We start from the raw sequence: 8,195 nt of genomic DNA on the forward strand, positions 1-8,195 counted from the left end.
CATCTTTTCACTCAAAACATTAATTTCTTCTATCGCATGCACCTTTTTATTAGTAGATCTTTCGGTGTGCCATTGAGAATAATTAACCATAATATTATCTAGGAGTTTAGTAGCTTCTCCTAAAGTGATTTCCATAAAAGTTCCTCCCGCGGCCGAATCTAAAAGATTTCTAGAAGGAAAATTCAACCCGGCATAAAAATTCTGAACAATCATCCACAAATTTAAACCATGAGTAGGGCAATTACGTATCATTAATTTCATTCTCTCCCAAGCTTGTGCAACATGTTCATGATCAAGTTGTTTAAAATTCATAATATCGTTTCTAAGAGAGATGATCTTAGCGGGAGGAAAATACTTAGAGATAAAAGAATCTTTGCACTTGTTCCATGAATCAATACTATTTTTAGGCAAAGACGAAAACCAAGCTTTAGCACGATGTAACGCCTGGCGGGATCTAGACTGGCCCCACAGATCAATACTAGTATTTTCTGCGCACTTTGTCCTCACTCATGCGCACCCGGGAGCAACTTCCCGGTCGGTCACCCATCCTGACACTACTCCAAGCTGAGCATGCTTAACTTTGGAGTTCTGTCCGAATGGGCTACCGGAAAAGAAGGAATTCCTTATTGATATGAGTAGTCTATCATCCCAAGCCAGGCCATCACATACACCCCCACTCAGAGGAACCGACGTCCTCGTCGGGCCAAAGGAACATTCCCTCTTGGCACATACGTCTGTGCTTCCAGTCCAGTACATGTGTCATGCCGTGTGCCACGACAGGTCACAAACGTCATGAACAACATGACCACGCACCTGTCCGCAACCATCCATGTAACCGCGAGGGTCGGCTCTGATACCAACTTGTAACGCCCTCGATGCGGCTATATCTCCCGCGTGTCGAAGCACGACGTAGAGGCATAACCGCATTGAAAGCAATGTCGCAAGTGAGGTAATCTTCCCACAACCCATGTAATACATAAGGGAAAGAGATACATAGTTGGCTTACAATCACCACTTCACACAATACATGAATAAAGCATTACATCATCCAGATACAATCAAGGTCCGACTACGGAACCAAAATAAAGAAGACTACCCCAAATGCTACACAGATCCCCGATTGACCCCAACTGGGCTCCACTACTGATCAACTAGAACGAAACAACATAACGGACAAGATCTTCATCGAGCTCCTCCTTGAGCTTGGTTGAGACATCTGCACGGTCTCATCGGCACCTGCAAACTGGTTTTGGAAGTATCTGTGAGCCACGGGGACTCAGCAATCTCGCACCCTCACGATCAAGAATATTTAAGCTTATGGGTGAGGTAAAGGTATGAGGTGGAGCTGCAGCAAGCGACTAGCATATATGGTGGCTAACCTGTTCGCAAAAGAGAGCGAGAAGAGAAGGCAAAGCACGAACGAAGAACTATGATCAAGAAGTGATCCTATAGCAACCTACGTCAAGCATAACTCCAACACCGTGTTCACTTCCCGGACTCCGCCGGAAAGAGACCATCACGGTTACACACGCGGTTGATGTATTTTAATTAAGGTCAACTACAGGCTTTCTACAACCGGACGTTAACAAATTTCCATCTGCCCATAACCGCGGGCACGGCTTTCGAAAGTTCAAATCCCTGCAGGGGAGTCCCAACTTAGCCCATGACAAGCTCTCACGGTCAATGAAGGATATTCCTTCTAGCGGGAAGACCCGATCAGACTCGGAATCCCGGTTACAAGACATTTCGACAATGGTAAAACATGACCAGCAAAGCCACCCAGATGTGCCGACAAATCCCGATAGGACCTGCACATATCTCGTTCTCAGGGCACACCGGATGAGCCAGACATCGGGTGGGCTAGCCCAGAGTTGCCCCTGGTAGCTCTGGACATCGCTCAGTTTGGACCAACACTCAGAGGAGCACTGGCCCGGGGGTTTAATAAAGATGACCCTTGAGTCTGCAGAACCCAAGGGAAAGAAAAGGCTAGGTGGCGAATGGTAAAACCAATGTTGGGCCTTGCTGGAAGAGTTTTATTCAAAGCGAACTGTCAAGGGGTTCCCATTATTACCCAACCGCGTAAGGAACGCAAAATCCGGGAACATAACACCGATATGATGGAAACTAGGGCGGCAAGAGTGGAACAAAACACCAGGCATAAGACGGAGCCTTCCACCCTTTACAAAGTATATAGATGCATTAATTAAATAAGATATATTGTGATATCCCAACAAGTAAACATGTTCCAACAAGGAACAACATCTCCATGTTCCAACAAGGAACAAACTTCAATCTTCACCTGCAACTAACAACGCTATAAGAGGGGCTGAGCAAAGCGGTAACATAGCCAAAGAACGGTTTGCCTGGATAAGGTGGGTTAGAGGCTTGGTTCAACAATATGGGAGGCATGATAAGCAAGTAGTAGGTATCGCAGCATGGGCATAGCAAAAGAGCGAGCATCTACCAAGCAAAGATAGAAGTGATTTCGAGGGTATGATCATCTTGCCTGAAATCCCGCAAGGAAGAAGAACGAGTCCATGAAGAAGACAAACGAACGTAGACGAACGAATCCTCACAACATGACGTAATCGGAACCAGCCCGAAGAAGCAAACACCGGAAAAGAAAGCACACAACATAGTAAACAACCAACACATGAACATGGTATGATATGCGAGATGCGGTATGCGATGGATATGCATGATTTGACAAGGAATGATTGAACCTGGCCTCAACTTGGAAATCCAAGAGTGCCACTGGAAAGGTGAGGTGATTTCGGTTGAAATTGATATAAAGAACACCGGAATCGGATGCACGATTTGGAAATGGCAATCAAAACAAATATGGCACCGGTCTGCGATAAACAGCAAGTAGCCATCTAAATGCATCAAGATAAATATGCTACAGCACTCAAACATGGCAACAAAATACATGGCAGGGATCCACTCATAATGCTTGACAAAAGATGAACACTGAGCTGCGGCCAATTCATCCATTAACAGGTTCAAACAATCATGGAAAAAAGTGCAAATGGTAAACAGGTTTCAGACTTAGTAAATAATTTCATAATTTCATCCATCTTTTCACTCAAAACATTAATTTCTTCTATCGCATGCACCTTTTTATTAGTAGATCTTTCGGTGTGCCATTGAGAATAATTAACCATAATATTATCTAGGAGTTTAGTAGCTTCTCCTAAAGTGATTTCCATAAAAGTTCCTCCCGCAGCCGAATCTAAAAGATTTCTAGAAGGAAAATTCAACCCGGCATAAAAATTCTGAACAATCATCCACAAATTTAAACCATGAGTAGGGAAATTACGTATCATTAATTTCATTCTCTCCCAAGCTTGTGCAACATGTTCATGATCAAGTTGTTTAAAATTCATAATATCGTTTCTAAGAGAGATGATCTTAGCGGGAGGAAAATACTTAGAGATAAAAGAATCTTTGCACTTGTTCCATGAATCAATACTATTTTTAGGCAAAGACGAAAACCAGGCTTTAGCACGATCTCTAAGCGAAAAAGGAAATAGCTTCAATTTAAAAATATCATCATCCACATCTTTCTTCTTTTGCATGTCACACAAATCAACGAAGCTATTTAGATGGGTAGCGGCATCTTCACTAGGAAGGTCGGAAAACGGATCTTTCATGAAAAGATTCAGCAAGGCAGTATTAATTTCACAAGATTCAACATCGGTAAGAGGAGCAATCAGAGTGCTAATAAAATCATTGTTGTTGGTATTGGTGAAGTCACACAATTTAGTATTATCTTGAGCCATCGTGACAAGCAAGCAAACTAACACACAAGCAAACAAAAAGCAAGTGGGCGAAAAGAGGCAAATAGAGAGGGAGGATAGAGAGAGAGGGCGAATAAAATGGCAAGGGTGAAGTGGGGGGAGAGGAAAACGAGAGGCAAATGGCAAATAATGTAATGCGGGAGATAAGGGTATGTGATGGGTACTTGGTATGTTGACTTTTGCGTAGACCTCCCCGGCAACGGCGCCAGAAATCCTTCTCGCTGCCTCTTGAGCACTGCGTTGGTTTTCCCCGAAGAGGAAGGGATGATGCAGCAAAGTAGCGTAAGTATTTCCCTCAGTTTTTGAGAACCAAGGTATCAATCTAGTAGGAGGCTACGCGCGAGTCCCTCGTACCTGCACAAAACAAATAAATCCTTGCAACCAACGCAAATAGGGGTTGTCAATCCTATAAGGCCACTTACGAGAGTGAGATCTGATAGATATGATAAGATAATATTTTTGGTATTTTTATGATAAAGATGCAACGTAAAATAAAGGCAAAGTAAATAGCAAAGGAAATAACTAAGTAATAGGAGATCAATATGATAAAGATAGACCCGGGGGCCATAGGTTTCACTAGTGGCTTCTCTCGACAGCATAAGTATTCTATGGTGGGTGAACAAATTACTGTTGAGCAATTGACATAATTGAGCATAGTTATGAGAATATCTAGGTATGATCATGTATATAGGCATCACGTCCGAGACAAGTAGATCGACTCCTGCCTGCATCTACTACTATTACTCCACTCATCGACCGCTATCCAGCATGCATCTAGAGTATTAAGTTAAAAACCCCATCTTGTTATCCTCGATGGCAACAATAGAATACGTGCCTTGCTGCCCTTACTGTCACCGGGAAAGGACACCGCAAGATTAAACCCAAAGCTAAGCACTTCTCCCATTGCAAGAAAGATCAATCTAGTAGGCCAAACCAAACTGATAATTCCAAGAGACTTGCAAAGATAACCAATCATACATAAAAGAACTCAGAGAAGATTCAAATATTATTCATAGATAGACTTGATCACAAACCCACAATTCATCGATCTCAACAAACACGCCGCAAAAAGAAGATTATATCGAATAGATCTCTGCAAGAGAGGGGGAGAACATTGTATTGAGATCCAAAAAGAGAGAAGAAGCCATCTAGCTACTAACTATGGACCCGTAGGTCTGAGGTCAACTACTCACACTTCATCGGAGAGGCTATGGTGTTGATGTAGAAGCCCTCCGTGATCAATGCCCCCTCCAGCGGAGCTCCGGAAAAGGCCCCAAGATGGGATCTCGTGGATACAGAAAGTTGCGGCGGTGGAATTAGGGTTTTGGCTCCGTATCTAATCGTTTGGGGGTACGTGGATATATATATATAGGAGGAAGGAGTACGTCGGTGGAGCAACAGGGGGCCCACGAGGGTGGAGGGCGCCTGGTGGGGGTGGGCATGCCCCCCTACCTCGTGGCTCCTGTTTCCTTTCTTGACGTAGGGTCCAAGTCTCCCGGATCATAATCTTCCTAAAAATCACGTTCCCGAAGGTTTCATTCCGTTTGGATCCCGTTTGATATTCCTTTTCTTCGAAACCCTAAAACAGGCAAAAAAACAACAATTCTGGGCTGGGCCTCCAGTTAATAGGTTAGTCCCAAAAATAATATAAGTGGATAATAAAGCCCAATAATGTCCAAAATAGTAGATAATATAGCATGGAGCAATCAAAAATTATATATACGTTGGAGACGTATCAGGCACGAGGCAGGGGGCGCACCCTCCACCCTCGTGGGCCCCTCGTTGGTCCACCGACGTACTTCTTCCTCCTATATATATCCACGTACCCCCCAAACATCCAGTAGCACCATTAAAACCTAATTCCACAACCGCAACCTTCTGTACCCGAGAGATCCCATCTTGGGGCCTTTTCCGAAGCTTCGTCGGAGGGGGCATTGATCACGGAGGGCCTCTACATCAACTCCATGGCCTCTCCGGTGATGTGTGAGTAGTTTACTTCAGACCTTCGGGTCCATAGTTATTAGCTAGATGGCTTCTTCTCTCTCTTTGGATCTCAATACAAAGTTCTCCTTGATTCTCTTGGAGATCTATTCGATGTAATCTTCTTTTGCGGTGTGTTTGTCGAGATCCGATGAATTGTGGGTTTATGATCAAGTTTATCTATGAACAATATCTGAATCTCCTCTGAATTCTTTTATGTTTGGCCTACTAGATTGATCTTTCTTGCAATGGGAGAAGTGCTTAGCTTTGGGTTCAATCTTGCGGTGTCCTTTCCCAGTCACAGCAGGGGCAGCAAGGCACATATTGTATTGTTGCCATCAAGGATAAAAAGGTGGGGTTTATATCATATTGCATGAGTTTATCCCTCTACATCATGTCATCTTACTTAAAGCATTACTCTGTTCTTATTAACTTAATACCCTAGATGCATGCTGGATAGCGGTTGATGTGTGGAGTAATAGTAGTAGATGCAGAATCGTTTCGGTCTACTTGTCACGGACGTGATGCCTATATACATGATCATACCTAGATATTCTCATAACTATGCTCAATTCTATCAATTGCTCGACAGTAATTCGTTTACCCACCGTAATACTTGTGCTCTTGAGAGAAGCCACTAGTGAAACCTATGGCCCCCGGGTCTATCTTCCATCATATTAATCTTCCAACACTTAGCTATTTCCTTTGCCGTTTATTTTACTTTGCATCTTTATTTCTCTTTATCATAAAAATACCAAAAATATTATCTTATCATATCTATCAGATCTCACTCTCGTAAGTGACCGTGAAGGGATTGGCAACCCCTTTATCGCATTGGTTGCGAGGTTCTTATTTGTTTGTGTAGGTGCGTGGGAGTCGAGCGTGATCTCCTACTGAATTGATACCTTGGTTCTCAAAAACTGAGGGAAATACTTACGCTACTTTACTGCATCACCCTTTCCTCTTCAAGGGAAAACCAACGCAGTGCTTAAGAGGTAGCAGCTTCTGGCGGAGAACTGTTTGCGTTAGGCCACCTTGCACAAATGTTTCCACACAAAAAACTATGTGTGATATACATACAAACAGAAATGTTTTTTTGGGATTCACCGTGTGTGATGTACATACGAATGGAAACGATTGGGTTTCGATGCCTCGCCCGATCGCACACGAGCTCATTTTGCCCTAGCTTGTGTGCTAGGAGGTCCAATCCCCGACGGTTTCTGGGTCGTGTGGGAAGGACCCCCCTATCGTACACACTCACTTGGCGACGGTTCAGAATGCTGTCGCGGAAAGGGGGTAAAAACCGTTTGTATAGCATGTCTCTGCACCAGTGAAGGTTCGACCGATAAATATCTTCGTAGAATATGAAGGAGCCAATATGAGCATCCAGGTTCTGCTATTGTTTATTGACCGGAGAGGTGTCTCGGTCATGTCTACATAGTTCTCGAACCCGTAGGGTCCGCACGCTTAACGTTCGTTGACGATATAGTGTTATATGAGTTATATGATTTGGTGATTGAATGTTATTTGGAGTCTCGGATGAGAACACAGACATGAAGAGGAGTCTCGAAATGGTTGAGAGGTAAATATTGATATATAGGACGATGGTATTCAGACACCGAAATAGTTTCGGAGTGCACCGGGTAGTCATCGGATCACCAAAAGGGGTTCTCGCAGGCCCCAGGAGGTCTATGGGCTTAATGGGCCAAAGAGAGGCACACACCAGCCCACAGAGGGGCTGGCGCGCCCTCTCCCTGGTTGCCGGCCCTAGAAGAAGGAAAGGGAGGGGGTGCCACCTCCTCCTGCCTTTCCCCCCTTGTGGGAGAAAGGAAAGGGGGGGCACCTCCTCCTTCCTTCCCCTTGCGCCAAAAGAAGGAAAGGGGGGCGGCCTAGGGCAAGCCCAAGTAGGATTCAGACCTGCTTGGGGCGCCCCTTGTGAAGGAAATATGCCCTTGAGGCAATAATAAAGTTTTTATTTATAATTCCTTATATCATGATAAATGTTCATTATTCATGCTAGAATTGTATTAACCGGAAACTTGATACATGTGTGAATACATAGACAAAACATAGTGTCCCTAGTATGCCTCTACTTGACTAGCTCATTAATCAAAGATGGTTAAGTTCCTGACCATAGACATGTGTTGTCATTTGATAAGCGGGATCACATCATTAGGAGAATGATGTGATGGACAAGACCCATCCGTTAGCTTAGCATAATGATCGTTAAGTTTTATTGCTATTGCTTTCTTCATGACTTATACATATTCCTCTGACTATGAGATTGTGCAATCCCGAATACCGGAGGAACACCTTGTGTGCTATCAAACGTCACAACATAACCAGGTGATTATAAAGATGCTCTACAGGTGTCTCCGAAGGTGTTTGTTGGGTTGGCATAGATCGAGATTAGGA

Source organism: Triticum urartu, chromosome 1 (assembly GCF_003073215.2).
Source record: "Triticum urartu cultivar G1812 chromosome 1, Tu2.1, whole genome shotgun sequence".
Lineage (NCBI taxonomy): Eukaryota > Viridiplantae > Streptophyta > Magnoliopsida > Poales > Poaceae > Triticum > Triticum urartu.